The sequence below is a fragment of the Emys orbicularis genome, chromosome 2 (genome assembly GCF_028017835.1).
Source record: "Emys orbicularis isolate rEmyOrb1 chromosome 2, rEmyOrb1.hap1, whole genome shotgun sequence".
NCBI classification, from domain to species: Eukaryota; Metazoa; Chordata; order Testudines; family Emydidae; genus Emys; species Emys orbicularis.
The window spans coordinates 38,563,983-38,588,520 of record NC_088684.1 but is presented as its reverse complement, the minus strand read 5'-3'; the positions used below and the strand labels follow the sequence as shown (position 1 = coordinate 38,588,520).

The 24,538-nt window shown below is 51.9% G+C and overlaps 16 non-coding genes across 16 annotated transcripts; all 16 read left to right on the top strand.

Moving 5' to 3' along the window:
* Positions 1-21: 21 nt before the first annotated feature.
* On the top strand, positions 22-94 carry TRNAA-AGC (transfer RNA alanine (anticodon AGC)). The gene has a single exon. It is a non-coding gene; the product is annotated as a tRNA-Ala (tRNA).
* Positions 95-774: 680 nt separating this feature from the next.
* TRNAY-GUA (transfer RNA tyrosine (anticodon GUA)) lies at positions 775-864 on the top strand. The gene is given in 2 exon segments: positions 775-811; positions 829-864. It is a non-coding gene; the product is annotated as a tRNA-Tyr (tRNA).
* Positions 865-2,742: 1,878 nt separating this feature from the next.
* TRNAY-GUA (transfer RNA tyrosine (anticodon GUA)) lies at positions 2,743-2,832 on the top strand. Its single transcript is given in 2 exon segments — positions 2,743-2,779; positions 2,797-2,832. It is a non-coding gene; the product is annotated as a tRNA-Tyr (tRNA).
* A 1,143-nt stretch (positions 2,833-3,975) lies between these two features.
* Positions 3,976-4,048, top strand: TRNAA-AGC (transfer RNA alanine (anticodon AGC)). The gene has a single exon. It is a non-coding gene; the product is annotated as a tRNA-Ala (tRNA).
* Positions 4,049-4,728: 680 nt separating this feature from the next.
* TRNAY-GUA (transfer RNA tyrosine (anticodon GUA)) lies at positions 4,729-4,818 on the top strand. The gene is given in 2 exon segments: positions 4,729-4,765; positions 4,783-4,818. It is a non-coding gene; the product is annotated as a tRNA-Tyr (tRNA).
* A 1,878-nt stretch (positions 4,819-6,696) lies between these two features.
* On the top strand, positions 6,697-6,786 carry TRNAY-GUA (transfer RNA tyrosine (anticodon GUA)). The gene is given in 2 exon segments: positions 6,697-6,733; positions 6,751-6,786. It is a non-coding gene; the product is annotated as a tRNA-Tyr (tRNA).
* A 1,143-nt stretch (positions 6,787-7,929) lies between these two features.
* On the top strand, positions 7,930-8,002 carry TRNAA-AGC (transfer RNA alanine (anticodon AGC)). Its single transcript has one exon. It is a non-coding gene; the product is annotated as a tRNA-Ala (tRNA).
* Positions 8,003-8,682: 680 nt separating this feature from the next.
* TRNAY-GUA (transfer RNA tyrosine (anticodon GUA)) lies at positions 8,683-8,772 on the top strand. Its single transcript is given in 2 exon segments — positions 8,683-8,719; positions 8,737-8,772. It is a non-coding gene; the product is annotated as a tRNA-Tyr (tRNA).
* A 1,878-nt stretch (positions 8,773-10,650) lies between these two features.
* Positions 10,651-10,740, top strand: TRNAY-GUA (transfer RNA tyrosine (anticodon GUA)). The gene is given in 2 exon segments: positions 10,651-10,687; positions 10,705-10,740. It is a non-coding gene; the product is annotated as a tRNA-Tyr (tRNA).
* A 1,136-nt stretch (positions 10,741-11,876) lies between these two features.
* On the top strand, positions 11,877-11,949 carry TRNAA-AGC (transfer RNA alanine (anticodon AGC)). Its single transcript has one exon. It is a non-coding gene; the product is annotated as a tRNA-Ala (tRNA).
* Positions 11,950-12,629: 680 nt separating this feature from the next.
* Positions 12,630-12,719, top strand: TRNAY-GUA (transfer RNA tyrosine (anticodon GUA)). Its single transcript is given in 2 exon segments — positions 12,630-12,666; positions 12,684-12,719. It is a non-coding gene; the product is annotated as a tRNA-Tyr (tRNA).
* A 1,878-nt stretch (positions 12,720-14,597) lies between these two features.
* Positions 14,598-14,687, top strand: TRNAY-GUA (transfer RNA tyrosine (anticodon GUA)). The gene is given in 2 exon segments: positions 14,598-14,634; positions 14,652-14,687. It is a non-coding gene; the product is annotated as a tRNA-Tyr (tRNA).
* Positions 14,688-15,830: 1,143 nt separating this feature from the next.
* Positions 15,831-15,903, top strand: TRNAA-AGC (transfer RNA alanine (anticodon AGC)). Its single transcript has one exon. It is a non-coding gene; the product is annotated as a tRNA-Ala (tRNA).
* A 680-nt stretch (positions 15,904-16,583) lies between these two features.
* Positions 16,584-16,673, top strand: TRNAY-GUA (transfer RNA tyrosine (anticodon GUA)). The gene is given in 2 exon segments: positions 16,584-16,620; positions 16,638-16,673. It is a non-coding gene; the product is annotated as a tRNA-Tyr (tRNA).
* Positions 16,674-18,551: 1,878 nt separating this feature from the next.
* TRNAY-GUA (transfer RNA tyrosine (anticodon GUA)) lies at positions 18,552-18,641 on the top strand. Its single transcript is given in 2 exon segments — positions 18,552-18,588; positions 18,606-18,641. It is a non-coding gene; the product is annotated as a tRNA-Tyr (tRNA).
* A 1,889-nt stretch (positions 18,642-20,530) lies between these two features.
* On the top strand, positions 20,531-20,620 carry TRNAY-GUA (transfer RNA tyrosine (anticodon GUA)). Its single transcript is given in 2 exon segments — positions 20,531-20,567; positions 20,585-20,620. It is a non-coding gene; the product is annotated as a tRNA-Tyr (tRNA).
* Positions 20,621-24,538: the final 3,918 nt, after the last annotated feature.

Sequence of the window (24,538 nt, the reverse complement as noted above, 5' to 3'; positions counted from 1 at the left end):
TGGGGCAGCTTGTAGTTGCACGGGGAATTAGCTCAAATGGTAGAGCGCTCGCTTAGCATGTGAGAGGTAGCGGGATCGATACCCGCATTCTCCAAGCTGCTGCTCTTTCCTGCCCATCTCGTGCTCTGGTTTTTTTTTTTTCCCCCTCATCCCCACCCGCTTGCATCCACATACACCCTTGATGTCTGCGCAGAAAGGAGCGTTCCGGTCCACTCTTAGCTTTGCGGGAAGCCTTTTGTCCTCAGGCAGCCAAAGGGGCAGCTTCTCTTTCAGAAGCCTGCGTGTCTGAGTTCTTTTCTTTTGCGAGTCTCTTTGTGTTTGTTTTTCCTGAGGTAGGCGTGGGAGGCCGAGTCGGGTGTGAAAGGGTGGGAGTGGGAATGTGTCAATTATTGCCGAAGGGGAAGGGAAATGGGCTGAGAAGATGTAGTGTTTGCAAAGGCCCCTTTCGAGCCAGGCAGGAGGCTCCGGCGTCGGACGGGTTTTCCGTTGCCCCACCGTCCCTATTCTGGGTGCGTTCCGTTCTTCCCTTGCGGCGTTGTCTTCGTGCCATGCCTGTTAGGGAGCCTTTGAGCGGTATATGTGTGCGGGCTTCCCGTTGGGTGAATTGAGGGTAGACTAGGCGGCCACCCGGGGCAGCCGTGAGGATGAAGGGCTAGGTGTGTGTGGCTTAATCCTTTCAAGGGCTGGGCACGGGCAAGCCTATAATTAGCAGTTAGTGCCAGTGGCGCTTCTGCCTGACTCCTTGAGTCACTCTGGGCCTTTTGTTCCTGTCTTCCTTCGATAGCTCAGTTGGTAGAGCGGAGGACTGTAGGCTTAATTCTCCAGGGAATCCTTAGGTCGCTGGTTCAACTCCGGCTCGAAGGAAGTGGCTTTTGTTTCCTTCGTTACACGCTCTTCTTTAGAGCTCCCACTCTGGCCATTGCCGTGTTTTACTCCATTCGTGCGAGACTGGCCGTTGGAAATCTGCGCGCTGCATTTAAAGCACCACTTGCCGCTACTTTCATCTACCACACCTGCTTCCAAGGACCTAGGCCACAGTTTACGCCTTTATAGGCAGAGTTCCTTTTTCTTCGCCCTCCCGCACTCACAGCGTAGACATCTAGCTATCGATGTCAGGCTTCGGAAGTGCCATTTATCACCCTGGTAGCGGGGCGCCTTTGTCATAAAATAGCCTGGCCGTAGCTATGACCCCAAGCTGTCTTCGGTGTTTTTTGCATGGGGCAGAGGTGGCGGGGGGACTGAGTTTCTGGTGGCAGAGAGGAGGGGAACGTAAGGGGAAAAGAAAAGGCCCTTTAGTCGCTGAGAGTTCCTTGTCCTTCAGGCTCAACCGATTGCGTGCGCTGCTGACGGCGGGCTATTATGCTCATGGTTGTAGCAATGGGTGCGTTTCAATGGTTTGCTCTCTCTTTGTCCATCTGTCCGCCGCGTCATAGAGCTCAGTTTATGGAGTAGTGTGAGGGCGCGGCTCCATTTCTTTCCTTTTTGGGCTTTTGTCTATGACATTTGTAGAGCTGGGATTTCTTCTTGGGCAACCGTGATTGCACAGAGTGTGTAAAAGGCTTCTGGCGGAGAATGGTTACAAACCCGATCGTGCGGAATTTCTGTCAAGGAGCTGCCGGGCTATCCGTAGATAATCTGAAGCTTTGCTGTCCTTGGCCTGTGCACCGAATAGGCGCCGTGAGGCAAGGAGGCAACTCGACCCCTTTATTTTTCTGTTTTTGCTCTTCTTGTTGTCATGAACGGAGGGGTTAGATACGTGTGGGTGTGCCAGGCATGGGCGTGTGTGAGTTTCTCTGATGGTCTCTGGAAAGGTGTATTTTGTTGAAAGGCAAGAAAGGGGAGCAGCGTTGTTTGCTCTGTCCCGTGTCCTTGTTGAGTGGAGGTCCTTTCCAAGGTGCTGGGCAAGCGTAAAGGTAATTTGGTGTGCAGAGATCTCTGGATGGGGTTTACGCTGAGTTGACAGTGGGTGGCGGAGTAGCTTGTACTTGCACGGGGAATTAGCTCAAATGGTAGAGCGCTCGCTTAGCATGTGAGAGGTAGCGGGATCGATACCCGCTTTGTCCAAGCTGCTGCTCTTTCCTCCCCATCTCGTGCTCTGTTTTTTTTTTTCCCCCTCATCCCCACCCGCTTGCATCCACATACACCCTTGATGTCTGCGCAGAAAGGAGCGTTCCGGTCCACTCTTAGCTTTGCGGGAAGCCTTTTGTCCTCAGGCAGCCAAAGGGGCAGCTTCTCTTTCAGAAGCCTGCGTGTCTGAGTTCTTTTCTTTTGCGAGTCTCTTTGTGTTTGTTTTTCCTGAGGTAGGCGTGGGAGGCCGAGTCGGGTGTGAAAGGGTGGGAGTGGGAATGTGTCAATTATTGCCGAAGGGGAAGGGAAATGGGCTGAGAAGATGTAGTGTTTGCAAAGGCCCCTTTCGAGCCAGGCAGGAGGCTCCGGCGTCGGACGGGTTTTCCGTTGCCCCACCGTCCCTATTCTGGGTGCGTTCCGTTCTTCCCTTGCGGCGTTGTCTTCGTGCCATGCCTGTTAGGGAGCCTTTGAGCGGTATATGTGTGCGGGCTTCCCGTTGGGTGAATTGAGGGTAGACTAGGCGGCCACCCGGGGCAGCCGTGAGGATGAAGGGCTAGGTGTGTGTGGCTTAATCCTTTCAAGGGCTGGGCACGGGCAAGCCTATAATTAGCAGTTAGTGCCAGTGGCGCTTCTGCCTGACTCCTTGAGTCACTCTGGGCCTTTTATTCCTGTCTTCCTTCGATAGCTCAGTTGGTAGAGCGGAGGACTGTAGGCTTAATTCTCCGGGGAATCCTTAGGTCGCTGGTTCAACTCCGGCTCGAAGGAAGTGGCTTTTGTTTCCTTCGTTACACGCTCTTCTTTCGAGCTCCCACTCTGGCCATTGCTGTGTTTTACTCCATTCGTGCGAGACTGGCCGTTGGAAATCTGCGCGCTGCATTTAAAGCACCACTTGCCGCTACTTTCATCTACCACACCTGCTTCCAAGGACCTAGGCCACAGTTTACGCCTTTATAGGCAGAGTTCCTTTTTCTTCGCCCTCCCGCACTCACAGCGTAGACATCTAGCTATCGATGTCAGGCTTCGGAAGTGCCATTTATCACCCTGGTAGCGGGGCGCCTTTGTCATAAAATAGCCTGGCCGTAGCTATGACCCCAAGCTGTCTTCGGTGTTTTTTGCATGGGGCAGAGGTGGCGGGGGGACTGAGTTTCTGGTGGCAGAGAGGAGGGGAACGTAAGGGGAAAAGAAAAGGCCCTTTAGTCGCTGAGAGTTCCTTGTCCTTCAGGCTCAACCGATTGCGTGCGCTGCTGACGGCGGGCTATTATGCTCATGGTTGTAGCAATGGGTGCGTTTCAATGGTTTGCTCTCTCTTTGTCCATCTGTCCGCCGCGTCATAGAGCTCAGTTTATGGAGTAGTGTGAGGGCGCGGCTCCATTTCTTTCCTTTTTGGGCTTTTGTCCATGACATTTGTAGAGCTGGGATTTCTTCTTGGGCAACCGTGATTGCACAGAGTGTGTAAAAGGCTTCTGGCGGAGAATGGCTACAAACCCGATCGCGCGGAATTTCTGTCAAGGAGCTGCCGGGCTATCCGTAGATAATCTGAAGCTTTGCTGTCCTTGGCCTGTGCACCGAATAGGCGCCGTGAGGCAAGGAGCCAACTCGACCCCTTTATTTTTCTGTTTTTGCTCTTCTTGTTGTCATGAACGGAGGGGTTAGATACGTGTGGGTGTGCCAGGCATGGGCGTGTGTGAGTTTCTCTGATGGTCTCTGGAAAGGTGTATTTTGTTGAAAGGCAAGAAAGGGGAGCAGCGTTGTTTGCTCTGTCCCGTGTCCTTGTTGAGTGGAGGTCCTTTCCAAGGTGCTGGGCAAGCGTAAAGGTAAATTGCTTTGCGGTGTGCAGAGATCTCTGGATGGGGTTTGCGCTGAGTTGACAGTGGGTGGCGGAGGGGGTGGGGCAGCTTGTAGTTGCACGGGGAATTAGCTCAAATGGTAGAGCGCTCGCTTAGCATGTGAGAGGTAGCGGGATCGATACCCGCATTCTCCAAGCTGCTGCTCTTTCCTGCCCATCTCGTGCTCTGGTTTTTTTTTTTTCCCCCTCATCCCCACCCGCTTGCATCCACATACACCCTTGATGTCTGCGCAGAAAGGAGCGTTCCGGTCCACTCTTAGCTTTGCGGGAAGCCTTTTGTCCTCAGGCAGCCAAAGGGGCAGCTTCTCTTTCAGAAGCCTGCGTGTCTGAGTTCTTTTCTTTTGCGAGTCTCTTTGTGTTTGTTTTTCCTGAGGTAGGCGTGGGAGGCCGAGTCGGGTGTGAAAGGGTGGGAGTGGGAATGTGTCAATTATTGCCGAAGGGGAAGGGAAATGGGCTGAGAAGATGTAGTGTTTGCAAAGGCCCCTTTCGAGCCAGGCAGGAGGCTCCGGCGTCGGACGGGTTTTCCGTTGCCCCACCGTCCCTATTCTGGGTGCGTTCCGTTCTTCCCTTGCGGCGTTGTCTTCGTGCCATGCCTGTTAGGGAGCCTTTGAGCGGTATATGTGTGCGGGCTTCCCGTTGGGTGAATTGAGGGTAGACTAGGCGGCCACCCGGGGCAGCCGTGAGGATGAAGGGCTAGGTGTGTGTGGCTTAATCCTTTCAAGGGCTGGGCACGGGCAAGCCTATAATTAGCAGTTAGTGCCAGTGGCGCTTCTGCCTGACTCCTTGAGTCACTCTGGGCCTTTTGTTCCTGTCTTCCTTCGATAGCTCAGTTGGTAGAGCGGAGGACTGTAGGCTTAATTCTCCAGGGAATCCTTAGGTCGCTGGTTCAACTCCGGCTCGAAGGAAGTGGCTTTTGTTTCCTTCGTTACACGCTCTTCTTTAGAGCTCCCACTCTGGCCATTGCCGTGTTTTACTCCATTCGTGCGAGACTGGCCGTTGGAAATCTGCGCGCTGCATTTAAAGCACCACTTGCCGCTACTTTCATCTACCACACCTGCTTCCAAGGACCTAGGCCACAGTTTACGCCTTTATAGGCAGAGTTCCTTTTTCTTCGCCCTCCCGCACTCACAGCGTAGACATCTAGCTATCGATGTCAGGCTTCGGAAGTGCCATTTATCACCCTGGTAGCGGGGCGCCTTTGTCATAAAATAGCCTGGCCGTAGCTATGACCCCAAGCTGTCTTCGGTGTTTTTTGCATGGGGCAGAGGTGGCGGGGGGACTGAGTTTCTGGTGGCAGAGAGGAGGGGAACGTAAGGGGAAAAGAAAAGGCCCTTTAGTCGCTGAGAGTTCCTTGTCCTTCAGGCTCAACCGATTGCGTGCGCTGCTGACGGCGGGCTATTATGCTCATGGTTGTAGCAATGGGTGCGTTTCAATGGTTTGCTCTCTCTTTGTCCATCTGTCCGCCGCGTCATAGAGCTCAGTTTATGGAGTAGTGTGAGGGCGCGGCTCCATTTCTTTCCTTTTTGGGCTTTTGTCTATGACATTTGTAGAGCTGGGATTTCTTCTTGGGCAACCGTGATTGCACAGAGTGTGTAAAAGGCTTCTGGCGGAGAATGGTTACAAACCCGATCGTGCGGAATTTCTGTCAAGGAGCTGCCGGGCTATCCGTAGATAATCTGAAGCTTTGCTGTCCTTGGCCTGTGCACCGAATAGGCGCCGTGAGGCAAGGAGGCAACTCGACCCCTTTATTTTTCTGTTTTTGCTCTTCTTGTTGTCATGAACGGAGGGGTTAGATACGTGTGGGTGTGCCAGGCATGGGCGTGTGTGAGTTTCTCTGATGGTCTCTGGAAAGGTGTATTTTGTTGAAAGGCAAGAAAGGGGAGCAGCGTTGTTTGCTCTGTCCCGTGTCCTTGTTGAGTGGAGGTCCTTTCCAAGGTGCTGGGCAAGCGTAAAGGTAATTTGGTGTGCAGAGATCTCTGGATGGGGTTTACGCTGAGTTGACAGTGGGTGGCGGAGTAGCTTGTACTTGCACGGGGAATTAGCTCAAATGGTAGAGCGCTCGCTTAGCATGTGAGAGGTAGCGGGATCGATACCCGCTTTGTCCAAGCTGCTGCTCTTTCCTCCCCATCTCGTGCTCTGTTTTTTTTTTTCCCCCTCATCCCCACCCGCTTGCATCCACATACACCCTTGATGTCTGCGCAGAAAGGAGCGTTCCGGTCCACTCTTAGCTTTGCGGGAAGCCTTTTGTCCTCAGGCAGCCAAAGGGGCAGCTTCTCTTTCAGAAGCCTGCGTGTCTGAGTTCTTTTCTTTTGCGAGTCTCTTTGTGTTTGTTTTTCCTGAGGTAGGCGTGGGAGGCCGAGTCGGGTGTGAAAGGGTGGGAGTGGGAATGTGTCAATTATTGCCGAAGGGGAAGGGAAATGGGCTGAGAAGATGTAGTGTTTGCAAAGGCCCCTTTCGAGCCAGGCAGGAGGCTCCGGCGTCGGACGGGTTTTCCGTTGCCCCACCGTCCCTATTCTGGGTGCGTTCCGTTCTTCCCTTGCGGCGTTGTCTTCGTGCCATGCCTGTTAGGGAGCCTTTGAGCGGTATATGTGTGCGGGCTTCCCGTTGGGTGAATTGAGGGTAGACTAGGCGGCCACCCGGGGCAGCCGTGAGGATGAAGGGCTAGGTGTGTGTGGCTTAATCCTTTCAAGGGCTGGGCACGGGCAAGCCTATAATTAGCAGTTAGTGCCAGTGGCGCTTCTGCCTGACTCCTTGAGTCACTCTGGGCCTTTTATTCCTGTCTTCCTTCGATAGCTCAGTTGGTAGAGCGGAGGACTGTAGGCTTAATTCTCCGGGGAATCCTTAGGTCGCTGGTTCAACTCCGGCTCGAAGGAAGTGGCTTTTGTTTCCTTCGTTACACGCTCTTCTTTCGAGCTCCCACTCTGGCCATTGCTGTGTTTTACTCCATTCGTGCGAGACTGGCCGTTGGAAATCTGCGCGCTGCATTTAAAGCACCACTTGCCGCTACTTTCATCTACCACACCTGCTTCCAAGGACCTAGGCCACAGTTTACGCCTTTATAGGCAGAGTTCCTTTTTCTTCGCCCTCCCGCACTCACAGCGTAGACATCTAGCTATCGATGTCAGGCTTCGGAAGTGCCATTTATCACCCTGGTAGCGGGGCGCCTTTGTCATAAAATAGCCTGGCCGTAGCTATGACCCCAAGCTGTCTTCGGTGTTTTTTGCATGGGGCAGAGGTGGCGGGGGGACTGAGTTTCTGGTGGCAGAGAGGAGGGGAACGTAAGGGGAAAAGAAAAGGCCCTTTAGTCGCTGAGAGTTCCTTGTCCTTCAGGCTCAACCGATTGCGTGCGCTGCTGACGGCGGGCTATTATGCTCATGGTTGTAGCAATGGGTGCGTTTCAATGGTTTGCTCTCTCTTTGTCCATCTGTCCGCCGCGTCATAGAGCTCAGTTTATGGAGTAGTGTGAGGGCGCGGCTCCATTTCTTTCCTTTTTGGGCTTTTGTCCATGACATTTGTAGAGCTGGGATTTCTTCTTGGGCAACCGTGATTGCACAGAGTGTGTAAAAGGCTTCTGGCGGAGAATGGCTACAAACCCGATCGCGCGGAATTTCTGTCAAGGAGCTGCCGGGCTATCCGTAGATAATCTGAAGCTTTGCTGTCCTTGGCCTGTGCACCGAATAGGCGCCGTGAGGCAAGGAGCCAACTCGACCCCTTTATTTTTCTGTTTTTGCTCTTCTTGTTGTCATGAACGGAGGTGTTAGATACGTGTGGGTGTGCCAGGCATGGGCGTGTGTGAGTTTCTCTGATGGTCTCTGGAAAGGTGTATTTTGTTGAAAGGCAAGAAAGGGGAGCAGCGTTGTTTGCTCTGTCCCGTGTCCTTGTTGAGTGGAGGTCCTTTCCAAGGTGCTGGGCAAGCGTAAAGGTAAATTGCTTTGCGGTGTGCAGAGATCTCTGGATGGGGTTTGCGCTGAGTTGACAGTGGGTGGCGGAGGGGGTGGGGCAGCTTGTAGTTGCACGGGGAATTAGCTCAAATGGTAGAGCGCTCGCTTAGCATGTGAGAGGTAGCGGGATCGATACCCGCATTCTCCAAGCTGCTGCTCTTTCCTGCCCATCTCGTGCTCTGGTTTTTTTTTTTTCCCCCTCATCCCCACCCGCTTGCATCCACATACACCCTTGATGTCTGCGCAGAAAGGAGCGTTCCGGTCCACTCTTAGCTTTGCGGGAAGCCTTTTGTCCTCAGGCAGCCAAAGGGGCAGCTTCTCTTTCAGAAGCCTGCGTGTCTGAGTTCTTTTCTTTTGCGAGTCTCTTTGTGTTTGTTTTTCCTGAGGTAGGCGTGGGAGGCCGAGTCGGGTGTGAAAGGGTGGGAGTGGGAATGTGTCAATTATTGCCGAAGGGGAAGGGAAATGGGCTGAGAAGATGTAGTGTTTGCAAAGGCCCCTTTCGAGCCAGGCAGGAGGCTCCGGCGTCGGACGGGTTTTCCGTTGCCCCACCGTCCCTATTCTGGGTGCGTTCCGTTCTTCCCTTGCGGCGTTGTCTTCGTGCCATGCCTGTTAGGGAGCCTTTGAGCGGTATATGTGTGCGGGCTTCCCGTTGGGTGAATTGAGGGTAGACTAGGCGGCCACCCGGGGCAGCCGTGAGGATGAAGGGCTAGGTGTGTGTGGCTTAATCCTTTCAAGGGCTGGGCACGGGCAAGCCTATAATTAGCAGTTAGTGCCAGTGGCGCTTCTGCCTGACTCCTTGAGTCACTCTGGGCCTTTTGTTCCTGTCTTCCTTCGATAGCTCAGTTGGTAGAGCGGAGGACTGTAGGCTTAATTCTCCAGGGAATCCTTAGGTCGCTGGTTCAACTCCGGCTCGAAGGAAGTGGCTTTTGTTTCCTTCGTTACACGCTCTTCTTTAGAGCTCCCACTCTGGCCATTGCCGTGTTTTACTCCATTCGTGCGAGACTGGCCGTTGGAAATCTGCGCGCTGCATTTAAAGCACCACTTGCCGCTACTTTCATCTACCACACCTGCTTCCAAGGACCTAGGCCACAGTTTACGCCTTTATAGGCAGAGTTCCTTTTTCTTCGCCCTCCCGCACTCACAGCGTAGACATCTAGCTATCGATGTCAGGCTTCGGAAGTGCCATTTATCACCCTGGTAGCGGGGCGCCTTTGTCATAAAATAGCCTGGCCGTAGCTATGACCCCAAGCTGTCTTCGGTGTTTTTTGCATGGGGCAGAGGTGGCGGGGGGACTGAGTTTCTGGTGGCAGAGAGGAGGGGAACGTAAGGGGAAAAGAAAAGGCCCTTTAGTCGCTGAGAGTTCCTTGTCCTTCAGGCTCAACCGATTGCGTGCGCTGCTGACGGCGGGCTATTATGCTCATGGTTGTAGCAATGGGTGCGTTTCAATGGTTTGCTCTCTCTTTGTCCATCTGTCCGCCGCGTCATAGAGCTCAGTTTATGGAGTAGTGTGAGGGCGCGGCTCCATTTCTTTCCTTTTTGGGCTTTTGTCTATGACATTTGTAGAGCTGGGATTTCTTCTTGGGCAACCGTGATTGCACAGAGTGTGTAAAAGGCTTCTGGCGGAGAATGGTTACAAACCCGATCGTGCGGAATTTCTGTCAAGGAGCTGCCGGGCTATCCGTAGATAATCTGAAGCTTTGCTGTCCTTGGCCTGTGCACCGAATAGGCGCCGTGAGGCAAGGAGGCAACTCGACCCCTTTATTTTTCTGTTTTTGCTCTTCTTGTTGTCATGAACGGAGGGGTTAGATACGTGTGGGTGTGCCAGGCATGGGCGTGTGTGAGTTTCTCTGATGGTCTCTGGAAAGGTGTATTTTGTTGAAAGGCAAGAAAGGGGAGCAGCGTTGTTTGCTCTGTCCCGTGTCCTTGTTGAGTGGAGGTCCTTTCCAAGGTGCTGGGCAAGCGTAAAGGTAATTTGGTGTGCAGAGATCTCTGGATGGGGTTTACGCTGAGTTGACAGTGGGTGGCGGAGTAGCTTGTACTTGCACGGGGAATTAGCTCAAATGGTAGAGCGCTCGCTTAGCATGTGAGAGGTAGCGGGATCGATACCCGCATTGTCCAAGCTGCTGCTCTTTCCTCCCCATCTCGTGCTCTGTTTTTTTTTTTCCCCCTCATCCCCACCCGCTTGCATCCACATACACCCTTGATGTCTGCGCAGAAAGGAGCGTTCCGGTCCACTCTTAGCTTTGCGGGAAGCCTTTTGTCCTCAGGCAGCCAAAGGGGCAGCTTCTCTTTCAGAAGCCTGCGTGTCTGAGTTCTTTTCTTTTGCGAGTCTCTTTGTGTTTGTTTTTCCTGAGGTAGGCGTGGGAGGCCGAGTCGGGTGTGAAAGGGTGGGAGTGGGAATGTGTCAATTATTGCCGAAGGGGAAGGGAAATGGGCTGAGAAGATGTAGTGTTTGCAAAGGCCCCTTTCGAGCCAGGCAGGAGGCTCCGGCGTCGGACGGGTTTTCCGTTGCCCCACCGTCCCTATTCTGGGTGCGTTCCGTTCTTCCCTTGCGGCGTTGTCTTCGTGCCATGCCTGTTAGGGAGCCTTTGAGCGGTATATGTGTGCGGGCTTCCCGTTGGGTGAATTGAGGGTAGACTAGGCGGCCACCCGGGGCAGCCGTGAGGATGAAGGGCTAGGTGTGTGTGGCTTAATCCTTTCAAGGGCTGGGCACGGGCAAGCCTATAATTAGCAGTTAGTGCCAGTGGCGCTTCTGCCTGACTCCTTGAGTCACTCTGGGCCTTTTATTCCTGTCTTCCTTCGATAGCTCAGTTGGTAGAGCGGAGGACTGTAGGCTTAATTCTCCGGGGAATCCTTAGGTCGCTGGTTCAACTCCGGCTCGAAGGAAGTGGCTTTTGTTTCCTTCGTTACACGCTCTTCTTTCAAGCTCCCACTCTGGCCATTGCTGTGTTTTACTCCATTCGTGCGAGACTGGCCGTTGGAAATCTGCGCGCTGCATTTAAAGCACCACTTGCCGCTACTTTCATCTACCACACCTGCTTCCAAGGACCTAGGCCACAGTTTACGCCTTTATAGGCAGAGTTCCTTTTTCTTCGCCCTCCCGCACTCACAGCGTAGACATCTAGCTATCGATGTCAGGCTTCGGAAGTGCCATTTATCACCCTGGTAGCGGGGCGCCTTTGTCATAAAATAGCCTGGCCGTAGCTATGACCCCAAGCTGTCTTCGGTGTTTTTTGCATGGGGCAGAGGTGGCGGGGGGACTGAGTTTCTGGTGGCAGAGAGGAGGGGAACGTAAGGGGAAAAGAAAAGGCCCTTTAGTCGCTGAGAGTTCCTTGTCCTTCAGGCTCAACCGATTGCGTGCGCTGCTGACGGCGGGCTATTATGCTCATGGTTGTAGCAATGGGTGCGTTTCAATGGTTTGCTCTCTCTTTGTCCATCTGTCCGCCGCGTCATAGAGCTCAGTTTATGGAGTAGTGTGAGGGCGCGGCTCCATTTCTTTCCTTTTTGGGCTTTTGTCCATGACATTTGTAGAGCTGGGATTTCTTCTTGGGCAACCGTGATTGCACAGAGTGTGTAAAAGGCTTCTGGCGGAGAATGGCTACAAACCCGGTCGCGCGGAATTTCTGTCAAGGAGCTGCCGGGCTATCCGTAGATAATCTGAAGCTTTGCTGTCCTTGGCCTGTGCACCGAATAGGCGCCGTGAGGCAAGGAGGCAACTCCACCCCTTTATTTTTCTGTTTTTGCTCTTCTTGTTGTCATGAACGGAGGGGTTAGATACGTGTGGGTGTGCCAGGCATGGGCGTGCGTGAGTTTCTCTGATGGTCTCTGGAAAGGTGTATTTTGTTGAAAGGCAAGAAAGGGGAGCAGCGTTGTTTGCTCTGTCCTGTGTCCTTGTTGAGTGGAGGTCCTTTCCAAGGTGCTGGGCAAGCGTAAAGGTAATTTGGTGTGCAGAGATCTCTGGATGGGGTTTGCGCTGAGTTGACAGTGGGTGGCGGAGGGGGTAGGGCAGCTTATAATTGCATGGGGAATTAGCTCAAATGGTAGAGCGCTCGCTTAGCATGTGAGAGGTAGCGGGATCGATACCCGCATTCTCCAAGCTGCTGCTCTTTCCTCCCCATCTCGTGCTCTGGTTTGTTTTTTTTCCCCCTCATCCCCACCCGCTTGCATCCACATACACCCTTGATGTCTGCGCAGAAAGGAGCGTTCCGGTCCACTCTTAGCTTTGCGGGAAGCCTTTTGTCCTCAGGCAGCCAAAGGGGCAGCTTCTCTTTCAGAAGCCTGCGTGTCTGAGTTCTTTTCTTTTGCGAGTCTCTTTGTGTTTGTTTTTCCTGAGGTAGGCGTGGGAGGCCGAGTCGGGTGTGAAAGGGTGGGAGTGGGAATGTGTCAATTATTGCCGAAGGGGAAGGGAAATGGGCTGAGAAGATGTAGTGTTTGCAAAGGCCCCTTTCGAGCCAGGCAGGAGGCTCCGGCGTCGGACGGGTTTTCCGTTGCCCCACCGTCCCTATTCTGGGTGCGTTCCGTTCTTCCCTTGCGGCGTTGTCTTCGTGCCATGCCTGTTAGGGAGCCTTTGAGCGGTATATGTGTGCGGGCTTCCCGTTGGGTGAATTGAGGGTAGACTAGGCGGCCACCCGGGGCAGCCGTGAGGATGAAGGGCTAGGTGTGTGTGGCTTAATCCTTTCAAGGGCTGGGCACGGGCAAGCCTATAATTAGCAGTTAGTGCCAGTGGCGCTTCTGCCTGACTCCTTGAGTCACTCTGGGCCTTTTATTCCTGTCTTCCTTCGATAGCTCAGTTGGTAGAGCGGAGGACTGTAGGCTTAATTCTCCAGGGAATCCTTAGGTCGCTGGTTCAACTCCGGCTCGAAGGAAGTGGCTTTTGTTTCCTTCGTTACACGCTCTTCTTTAGAGCTCCCACTCTGGCCATTGCCGTGTTTTACTCCATTCGTGCGAGACTGGCCGTTGGAAATCTGCGCGCTGCATTTAAAGCACCACTTGCCGCTACTTTCATCTACCACACCTGCTTCCAAGGACCTAGGCCACAGTTTACGCCTTTATAGGCAGAGTTCCTTTTTCTTCGCCCTCCCGCACTCACAGCGTAGACATCTAGCTATCGATGTCAGGCTTCGGAAGTGCCATTTATCACCCTGGTAGCGGGGCGCCTTTGTCATAAAATAGCCTGGCCGTAGCTATGACCCCAAGCTGTCTTCGGTGTTTTTTGCATGGGGCAGAGGTGGCGGGGGGACTGAGTTTCTGGTGGCAGAGAGGAGGGGAACGTAAGGGGAAAAGAAAAGGCCCTTTAGTCGCTGAGAGTTCCTTGTCCTTCAGGCTCAACCGATTGCGTGCGCTGCTGACGGCGGGCTATTATGCTCATGGTTGTAGCAATGGGTGCGTTTCAATGGTTTGCTCTCTCTTTGTCCATCTGTCCGCCGCGTCATAGAGCTCAGTTTATGGAGTAGTGTGAGGGCGCGGCTCCATTTCTTTCCTTTTTGGGCTTTTGTCTATGACATTTGTAGAGCTGGGATTTCTTCTTGGGCAACCGTGATTGCACAGAGTGTGTAAAAGGCTTCTGGCGGAGAATGGTTACAAACCCGATCGTGCGGAATTTCTGTCAAGGAGCTGCCGGGCTATCCGTAGATAATCTGAAGCTTTGCTGTCCTTGGCCTGTGCACCGAATAGGCGCCGTGAGGCAAGGAGGCAACTCGACCCCTTTATTTTTCTGTTTTTGCTCTTCTTGTTGTCATGAACGGAGGGGTTAGATACGTGTGGGTGTGCCAGGCATGGGCGTGTGTGAGTTTCTCTGATGGTCTCTGGAAAGGTGTATTTTGTTGAAAGGCAAGAAAGGGGAGCAGCGTTGTTTGCTCTGTCCCGTGTCCTTGTTGAGTGGAGGTCCTTTCCAAGGTGCTGGGCAAGCGTAAAGGTAATTTGGTGTGCAGAGATCTCTGGATGGGGTTTACGCTGAGTTGACAGTGGGTGGCGGAGTAGCTTGTACTTGCACGGGGAATTAGCTCAAATGGTAGAGCGCTCGCTTAGCATGTGAGAGGTAGCGGGATCGATACCCGCATTGTCCAAGCTGCTGCTCTTTCCTCCCCATCTCGTGCTCTGTTTTTTTTTTTCCCCCTCATCCCCACCCGCTTGCATCCACATACACCCTTGATGTCTGCGCAGAAAGGAGCGTTCCGGTCCACTCTTAGCTTTGCGGGAAGCCTTTTGTCCTCAGGCAGCCAAAGGGGCAGCTTCTCTTTCAGAAGCCTGCGTGTCTGAGTTCTTTTCTTTTGCGAGTCTCTTTGTGTTTGTTTTTCCTGAGGTAGGCGTGGGAGGCCGAGTCGGGTGTGAAAGGGTGGGAGTGGGAATGTGTCAATTATTGCCGAAGGGGAAGGGAAATGGGCTGAGAAGATGTAGTGTTTGCAAAGGCCCCTTTCGAGCCAGGCAGGAGGCTCCGGCGTCGGACGGGTTTTCCGTTGCCCCACCGTCCCTATTCTGGGTGCGTTCCGTTCTTCCCTTGCGGCGTTGTCTTCGTGCCATGCCTGTTAGGGAGCCTTTGAGCGGTATATGTGTGCGGGCTTCCCGTTGGGTGAATTGAGGGTAGACTAGGCGGCCACCCGGGGCAGCCGTGAGGATGAAGGGCTAGGTGTGTGTGGCTTAATCCTTTCAAGGGCTGGGCACGGGCAAGCCTATAATTAGCAGTTAGTGCCAGTGGCGCTTCTGCCTGACTCCTTGAGTCACTCTGGGCCTTTTATTCCTGTCTTCCTTCGATAGCTCAGTTGGTAGAGCGGAGGACTGTAGGCTTAATTCTCCGGGGAATCCTTAGGTCGCTGGTTCAACTCCGGCTCGAAGGAAGTGGCTTTTGTTTCCTTCGTTACACGCTCTTCTTTCAAGCTCCCACTCTGGCCATTGCTGTGTTTTACTCCATTCGTGCGAGACTGGCCGTTGGAAATCTGCGCGCTGCATTTAAAGCACCACTTGCCGCTACTTTCATCTACCACACCTGCTTCCAAGGACCTAGGCCACAGTTTACGCCTTTATAGGCAGAGTTCCTTTTTCTTCGCCCTCCCGCACTCACAGCGTAGACATCTAGCTATCGATGTCAGGCTTCGGAAGTGCCATTTATCACCCTGGTAGCGGGGCGCCTTTGTCATAAAATAGCCTGGCCGTAGCTATGACCCCAAGCTGTCTTCGGTGTTTTTTGCATGGGGCAGAGGTGGCGGGGGGACTGAGTTTCTGGTGGCAGAGAGGAGGGGAACGTAAGGGGAAAAGAAAAGGCCCTTTAGTCGCTGAGAGTTCCTTGTCCTTCAGGCTCAACCGATTGCGTGCGCTGCTGACGGCGGGCTATTATGCTCATGGTTGTAGCAATGGGTGCGTTTCAATGGTTTGCTCTCTCTTTGTCCATCTGTCCGCCGCGTCATAGAGCTCAGTTTATGGAGTAGTGTGAGGGCGCGGCTCCATTTCTTTCCTTTTTGGGCTTTTGTCCATGACATTTGTAGAGCTGGGATTTCTTCTTGGGCAACCGTGATTGCACAGAGTGTGTAAAAGGCTTCTGGCGGAGAATGGCTACAAACCCGGTCGCGCGGAATTTCTGTCAAGGAGCTGCCGGGCTATCCGTAGATAATCTGAAGCTTTGCTGTCCTTGGCCTGTGCACCGAATAGGCGCCGTGAGGCAAGGAGCCAACTCGACCCCTTTATTTTTCTGTTTTTGCTCTTCTTGTTGTCATGAACGGAGGGGTTAGATACGTGTGGGTGTGCCAGGCATGGGCGTGTGTGAGTTTCTCTGATGGTCTCTGGAAAGGTGTATTTTGTTGAAAGGCAAGAAAGGGGAGCAGCGTTGTTTGCTCTGTCCCGTGTCCTTGTTGAGTGGAGGTCCTTTCCAAGGTGCTGGGCAAGCGTAAAGGTAAATTGCTTTGCGGTGTGCAGAGATCTCTGGATGGGGTTTGCGCTGAGTTGACAGTGGGTGGCGGAGGGGGTGGGGCAGCTTGTAGTTGCACGGGGAATTAGCTCAAATGGTAGAGCGCTCGCTTAGCATGTGAGAGGTAGCGGGATCGATACCCGCATTCTCCAAGCTGCTGCTCTTTCCTGCCCATCTCGTGCTCTGGTTTTTTTTTTTTCCCCCTCATCCCCACCCGCTTGCATCCACATACACCCTTGATGTCTGCGCAGAAAGGAGCGTTCCGGTCCACTCTTAGCTTTGCGGGAAGCCTTTTGTCCTCAGGCAGCCAAAGGGGCAGCTTCTCTTTCAGAAGCCTGCGTGTCTGAGTTCTTTTCTTTTGCGAGTCTCTTTGTGTTTGTTTTTCCTGAGGTAGGCGTGGGAGGCCGAGTCGGGTGTGAAAGGGTGGGAGTGGGAATGTGTCAATTATTGCCGAAGGGGAAGGGAAATGGGCTGAGAAGATGTAGTGTTTGCAAAGGCCCCTTTCGAGCCAGGCAGGAGGCTCCGGTGTCGGACGGGTTTTCCGTTGCCCCACCGTCCCTATTCTGGGTGCGTTCCGTTCTTCCCTTGCGGCGTTGTCTTCGTGCCATGCCTGTTAGGGAGCCTTTGAGCGGTATATGTGTGCGGGCTTCCCGTTGGGTGAATTGAGGGTAGACTAGGCGGCCACCCGGGGCAGCCGTGAGGATGAAGGGCTAGGTGTGTGTGGCTTAATCCTTTCAAGGGCTGGGCACGGGCAAGCCTATAATTAGCAGTTAGTGCCAGTGGCGCTTCTGCCTGACTCCTTGAGTCACTCTGGGCCTTTTATTCCTGTCTTCCTTCGATAGCTCAGTTGGTAGAGCGGAGGACTGTAGGCTTAATTCTCCGGGGAATCCTTAGGTCGCTGGTTCAACTCCGGCTCGAAGGAAGTGGCTTTTGTTTCCTTCGTTACACGCTCTTCTTTCGAGCTCCCACTCTGGCCATTGCTGTGTTTTACTCCATTCGTGCGAGACTGGCCGTTGGAAATCTGCGCGCTGCATTTAAAGCACCACTTGCCGCTACTTTCATCTACCACACCTGCTTCCAAGGACCTAGGCCACAGTTTACGCCTTTATAGGCAGAGTTCCTTTTTCTTCGCCCTCCCGCACTCACAGCGTAGACATCTAGCTATCGATGTCAGGCTTCGGAAGTGCCATTTATCACCCTGGTAGCGGGGCGCCTTTGTCATAAAATAGCCTGGCCGTAGCTATGACCCCAAGCTGTCTTCGGTGTTTTTTGCATGGGGCAGAGGTGGCGGGGGGACTGAGTTTCTGGTGGCAGAGAGGAGGGGAACGTAAGGGGAAAAGAAAAGGCCCTTTAGTCGCTGAGAGTTCCTTGTCCTTCAGGCTCAACCGATTGCGTGCGCTGCTGACGGCGGGCTATTATGCTCATGGTTGTAGCAATGGGTGCGTTTCAATGGTTTGCTCTCTCTTTGTCCATCTGTCCGCCGCGTCATAGAGCTCAGTTTATGGAGTAGTGTGAGGGCGCGGCTCCATTTCTTTCCTTTTTGGGCTTTTGTCTATGACATTTGTAGAGCTGGGATTTCTTCTTGGGCAACCGTGATTGCACAGAGTGTGTAAAAGGCTTCTGGCGGAGAATGGTTACAAACCCGATCGTGCGGAATTTCTGTCAAGGAGCTGCCGGGCTATCCGTAGATAATCTGAAGCTTTGCTGTCCTTGGCCTGTGCACCGAATAGGCGCCGTGAGGCAAGGAGGCAACTCGACCCCTTTATTTTTCTGTTTTTGCTCTTCTTGTTGTCATGAACGGAGGGGTTAGATACGTGTGGGTGTGCCAGGCATGGGCGTGTGTGAGTTTCTCTGATGGTCTCTGGAAAGGTGTATTTTGTTGAAAGGCAAGAAAGGGGAGCAGCGTTGTTTGCTCTGTCCCGTGTCCTTGTTGAGTGGAGGTCCTTTCCAAGGTGCTGGGCAAGCGTAAAGGTAATTTGGTGTGCAGAGATCTCTGGATGGGGTTTACGCTGAGTTGACAGTGGGTGGCGGAGTAGCTTGTACTTGCACGGGGAATTAGCTCAAATGGTAGAGCGCTCGCTTAGCATGTGAGAGGTAGCGGGATCGATACCCGCATTGTCCAAGCTGCTGCTCTTTCCTCCCCATCTCGTGCTCTGTTTTTTTTTTTCCCCCTCATCCCCACCCGCTTGCATCCACATACACCCTTGATGTCTGCGCAGAAAGGAGCGTTCCGGTCCACTCTTAGCTTTGCGGGAAGCCTTTTGTCCTCAGGCAGCCAAAGGGGCAGCTTCTCTTTCAGAAGCCTGCGTGTCTGAGTTCTTTTCTTTTGCGAGTCTCTTTGTGTTTGTTTTTCCTGAGGTAGGCGTGGGAGGCCGAGTCGGGTGTGAAAGGGTGGGAGTGGGAATGTGTCAATTATTGCCGAAGGGGAAGGGAAATGGGCTGAGAAGATGTAGTGTTTGCAAAGGCCCCTTTCGAGCCAGGCAGGAGGCTCCGGCGTCGGACGGGTTTTCCGTTGCCCCACCGTCCCTATTCTGGGTGCGTTCCGTTCTTCCCTTGCGGCGTTGTCTTCGTGCCATGCCTGTTAGGGAGCCTTTGAGCGGTATATGTGTGCGGGCTTCCCGTTGGGTGAATTGAGGGTAGACTAGGCGGCCACCCGGGGCAGCCGTGAGGATGAAGGGCTAGGTGTGTGTGGCTTAATCCTTTCAAGGGCTGGGCACGGGCAAGCCTATAATTAGCAGTTAGTGCCAGTGGCGCTTCTGCCTGACTCCTTGAGTCACTCTGGGCCTTTTATTCCTGTCTTCCTTCGATAGCTCAGTTGGTAGAGCGGAGGACTGTAGGCTTAATTCTCCGGGGAATCCTTAGGTCGCTGGTTCAACTCCGGCTCGAAGGAAGTGGCTTTTGTTTCCTTCGTTACACGCTCTTCTTTCGAGCTCCCACTCTGGCCATTGCTGTGTTTTACTCCATTCGTGCGAGACTGGCCGTTGGAAATCTGCGCGCTGCATTTAAAGCACCACTTGCCGCTACTTTCATCTACCACACCTGCTTCCAAGGACCTAGGCCACAGTTTACGCCTTTATAGGCAGAGTTCCTTTTTCTTCGCCCTCCCGCACTCACAGCGTAGACATCTAGCTATCGATGTCAGGCTTCGGAAGTGCCATTTATCACCCTGGTAGCGGGGCGCCTTTGTCATAAAATAGCCTGGCCGTAGCTATGACCCCAAGCTGTCTTCGGTGTTTTTTGCATGGGGCAGAGGTGGCGGGGGGACTGAGTTTCTGGTGGCAGAGAGGAGGGGAACGTAAGGGGAAAAGAAAAGGCCCTTTAGTCGCTGAGAGTTCCTTGTCCTTCAGGCTCAACCGATTGCGTGCGCTGCTGACGGCGGGCTATTATGCTCATGGTTGTAGCAATGGGTGCGTTTCAATGGTTTGCTCTCTCTTTGTCCATCTGTCCGCCGCGTCATAGAGCTCAGTTTATGGAGTAGTGTGAGGGCGCGGCTCCATTTCTTTCCTTTTTGGGCTTTTGTCCATGACATTTGTAGAGCTGGGATTTCTTCTTGGGCAACCGTGATTGCACAGAGTGTGTAAAAGGCTTCTGGCGGAGAATGGCTACAAACCCGGTCGCGCGGAATTTCTGTCAAGGAGCTGCCGGGCTATCCGTAGATAATCTGAAGCTTTGCTGTCCTTGGCCTGTGCACCGAATAGGCGCCGTGAGGCAAGGAGGCAACTCCACCCCTTTATTTTTCTGTTTTTGCTCTTCTTGTTGTCATGAACGGAGGGGTTAGATACGTGTGGGTGTGCCAGGCATGGGCGTGCGTGAGTTTCTCTGATGGTCTCTGGAAAGGTGTATTTTGTTGAAAGGCAAGAAAGGGGAGCAGCGTTGTTTGCTCTGTCCTGTGTCCTTGTTGAGTGGAGGTCCTTTCCAAGGTGCTGGGCAAGCGTAAAGGTAATTTGGTGTGCAGAGATCTCTGGATGGGGTTTGCGCTGAGTTGACAGTGGGTGGCGGAGGGGGTAGGGCAGCTTATAGTTGCATGGGGAATTAGCTCAAATGGTAGAGCGCTCGCTTAGCATGTGAGAGGTAGCAGGATCGATACCCGCATTCTCCAAGCTGCTGCTCTTTCCTGCCCATCTCGTGCTCTGGTTTGTTTTTTTCCCCCCTCATCCCCACCCGCTTGCATCCACATACACCCTTGATGTCTGCGCAGAAAGGAGCGTTCCGGTCCACTCTTAGCTTTGCGGGAAGCCTTTTGTCCTCAGGCAGCCAAAGGGGCAGCTTCTCTTTCAGAAGCCTGCGTGTCTGAGTTCTTTTCTTTTGCGAGTCTCTTTGTGTTTGTTTTTCCTGAGGTAGGCGTGGGAGGCCGAGTCGGGTGTGAAAGGGTGGGAGTGGGAATGTGTCAATTATTGCCGAAGGGGAAGGGAAATGGGCTGAGAAGATGTAGTGTTTGCAAAGGCCCCTTTCGAGCCAGGCAGGAGGCTCCGGCGTCGGACGGGTTTTCCGTTGCCCCACCGTCCCTATTCTGGGTGCGTTCCGTTCTTCCCTTGCGGCGTTGTCTTCGTGCCATGCCTGTTAGGGAGCCTTTGAGCGGTATATGTGTGCGGGCTTCCCGTTGGGTGAATTGAGGGTAGACTAGGCGGCCACCCGGGGCAGCCGTGAGGATGAAGGGCTAGGTGTGTGTGGCTTAATCCTTTCAAGGGCTGGGCACGGGCAAGCCTATAATTAGCAGTTAGTGCCAGTGGCGCTTCTGCCTGACTCCTTGAGTCACTCTGGGCCTTTTGTTCCTGTCTTCCTTCGATAGCTCAGTTGGTAGAGCGGAGGACTGTAGGCTTAATTCTCCGGGGAATCCTTAGGTCGCTGGTTCAACTCCGGCTCGAAGGAAGTGGCTTTTGTTTCCTTCATTACACGCTCTTCTTTAGAGCTCCCACTCTGGCCATTGCCGTGTTTTACTCCATTCGTGCGAGACTGGCCGTTGGAAATCTGCGCGCTGCATTTAAAGCACCACTTGCCGCTACTTTCATCTACCACACCTGCTTCCAAGGACCTAGGCCACAGTTTACGCCTTTATAGGCAGAGTTCCTTTTTCTTCGCCCTCCCGCACTCACAGCGTAGACATCTAGCTATTGATGTCAGGCTTCGGAAGTGCCATTTATCACCCTGGTAGCGGGGCGCCTTTGTCATAAAATAGCCTGGCCGTAGCTATGACCCCAAGCTGTCTTCGGTGTTTTTTGCATGGGGCAGAGGTGGCGGGGGGACTGAGTTTCTGGTGGCAGAGAGGAGGGGAACGTAAGGGGAAAAGAAAAGGCCCTTTAGTCGCTGAGAGTTCCTTGTCCTTCAGGCTCAACCGATTGCGTGCGCTGCTGACGGCGGGCTATTATGCTCATGGTTGTAGCAATGGGTGCGTTTCAATGGTTTGCTCTCTCTTTGTCCATCTGTCCGCCGCGTCATAGAGCTCAGTTTATGGAGTAGTGTGAGGGTGCGGCTCCATTTCTTTCCTTTTTGGGCTTTTGTCCATGACATTTGTATAGCTGGGATTTCTTCTTGGGCAACCGTGATTGCACAGAGTGTGTAAAAGGCTTCTGGCGGAGAATGGCTACAAACCCGATCGCGCGGAATTTCTGTCAAGGAGCTGCCGGGCTATCCGTAGATAATCTGAAGCTTTGCTGTCCTTGGCCTGTGCACCGAATAAGCACCGTGAGGCAAGGAGGCAACATGTTTACTGCTACCAATAACACCACTTAGCTCCTGGAGTGAAGCTGATTCCCCTAATTAGCTCAGAGAGTCCTGTATCTTCTTGCCACTCTGAGAAGCAGTACAGATATAGTCATTACTTCTCCATCATGTTTAGACTCCTGCCTACAGCAGTATGACTGGACATGCGTCGAAGATCGAGCTAGTCATGCACAGCAGTTCTTTTCAGCAATATATCTAAGAAGCTGCAAAATTAAATTTTGTTTCTTCACTCTAAAATCCATAATATATGAAATTTTTTAAAACATAGATTTTACTTCTCTCTCTAAAATGTCCCTGAAATTACTTTGCATTATTTCATACAATTTTTCAATCTGATTTTTAAAAGAATAGGGGCTAGATCTTCAGTTGGGGTAAATTGGTGTAGTTATACTTATCTATACTAGCTGAGGATCTAACCCGTTGTTTTCAAATAGCTTGGTATAAAATATGTTTACTAGTAAATTTTAAATCTACAATATATTAGTGATTTGGGATCTTAGCTATTTAATTTATTTTTTATTTGGGTAAATATTTGCAATTCATCTTTAAGATTATGACACTAACTAATACAAGTGTGTGTGTGTGTTAAGGTAGTCTCCCCTCAGCTCACTTTGTAGTGCCTAAATATTGCAGCACGTTAGGTACATGAAGCTCACACTTTACTTGGACCCTTACAGTACCTAAGCACTAACCTCTTGTGAGTTATCAGTCTCCTCTCTCATCACAATAAATATGAGTTAAAACCAGTGGTAGGACCAAGCCAGCCTGTGGTAATATGGCATACCAGAAGTCTTTTGGGGCCCCCATCAATTTCTGCAAAATCTAAGCTTTCATTTCAAAACAAAAAAGCATCAATTGGTTTTCACTCTGAAGCCTAATGACAGAAATTGGAATACCAGCATTGTTCATTATGTTGTTTTTGCAGAAAGATCCAGTCACTCAGGGAGAGTGGGTAGAGTTTAAATAGAATACAAACACGTCTTTTTTCCTGCTGTGAGCCATCTTTATAAAACACTTCACTTGCTTTTGCTCTGTTAGCAAGAGAAATATAAGAGACCATGGCACAATAAGAAATCCTAAAACAAGCTACATGAAAGAAAAGACATAATTAAAGAGAATCTGAAGCAATAAAAAGTGATATTACGATTCAGGCTGCAGGGTTGACAGTTAAAAGAACAATGTACCATTATTGTGTAACAGACATTGCTGGAATCAAGAAAAGGTCATTGAGCTCATTGCTTTTGGACATCTCATTTCCTTTTGGAAGCCATCTACCTGGTTCTTTAATTGTGTCTCAAGAATCTTGCTCGGGAGAGCGTGCAGTGGTTCTCAATCAGGGTATTACATGTGGCACAAAGTCTGCTCTGCATGTGACTCTCTTTCATTTCCTCAAATGCATTCATGTTTTTTCTTTGTGCTTAAAATAGCAGCTTGACATTCCTTAAACTGTTCTATATTAAACGTTTTAATCAAATAGTCACTTAATTTAAAAAAAACCAACTTATGTGCATCTAGTGCTAGTGAAAGATACTAGGATGGCAGCCCTGGAAACCAGCATCCTCCTTTGAACCACAGAATAGGAACAACACAGGCAGGGCTGCACTGCAAACCTCCCCATATTCCCCAGCCAACCTGCCTTAGCCCTGATCTTGAGGCATCATTTCTAGGGATGAGAGAGTTCAGTCTTCACCCTCCTGTTCTTCTCAGAAAACTCGATACAGCCAGGTCACAGCTCAGGGCAACTGCACCTGTATTCCCCCTCTGTGGTTCACCCAGGGCACCCATATTTAGGCTTCTGGCTCTCAGCCATCACCTCTCTTGGCTGGAGAGCTGTGTGTGTGTCTCTCTCTCTTCTGACCAGACTTCACAGTTCCCTGCCTACACTGTGATATTCCCAGCCAGCCAGCTTGTCAAGACAGGCCAGAACCTGCACTTTGTTTTGTCCTCGGAGACTATAAACAGCAGAATTGTCCACAGTTATGAGTTACTACACAGCTTTTTTTTTTTTTTTGGAAAGTACATTTATTCTTAAGGGGAAAGCATTATAGAGAAAACATATTAGAAACAATAAAAGAACCTATACACATGCTGAAAAGCTTGTCAGAGATCACCCCCAACTCCAGCAGGGCTCTTACAGGAGTCAGTCCTTCAAATTCCACCTAGGGTTTTTTATGTGGCTATAAGTTCAGAACCACCTCAGCTCAGAACATGGACACAGACTGTGCAGGTCAGCCTGTTTCTTTATATAGTTTAGGCCTTTGATCTCCAACCCTTGGAACAGGTGATCAGCAGACGATGGTTCTCTCCTCAGAGCATAGCTGCAAAAGGCTGGGTTTTTGAATAATTGAGGACAAGCTAAAGTCTTCCTTCATTTTGGGATTGAGGGCCACTGCCTATATTGCCTTGAAAAAGACTGCTAGACCAAGGAAATCTGAACTGAGCTTCTTGGTGCCCAGGCCCTACTGGAGGAAGGTCGTGCAGTTGGCCCATGCCATACACGGTTCAGAGCACCTGGGGAGGGAGAAAACACTAGCTTCAATACTAGCCCAGGTTTTTTTGGCCTGCAGTCTATAAAGATGCCCTCAACTTTTGTGGCTTATGCCCAGCGTGCCAGTTTATGGCACCCTGACCAATGGAGAAGGCTCCCTGGTTCCCCTCCTGCTCATGAGCATCCCCTTTGAATGTATTGGGATGGTCACAGTCGGCCCTGCCAAAAGTCCTTGGTTGGATACCAGTACATTTTTGTGCTTGTGGACAAAGGATATTGGCAGATCCCCTTCACACCTGAATTCTGAGAAAAAACACCCCCTTTAGCCTTTTTCGATTCCAGACTATGCTGTTTGGATTACATGGGGCTCAGCCACATTCCAAAGGTTGATGGACCAGGTCCTCCAGCCCCATAATAGCTATGCTGTCGCATACCTGGACTATGTTGTATTCTATAGTCGGATCTGGGAAGACCACCTAAAACATGTAACTGCCATACTCCAGTCCCTCAAGGTGGCCAGCCTGACTGTGAACCCTACTAAATGCCACCTGGGCAAATATGAGATGACCTACCTCAAG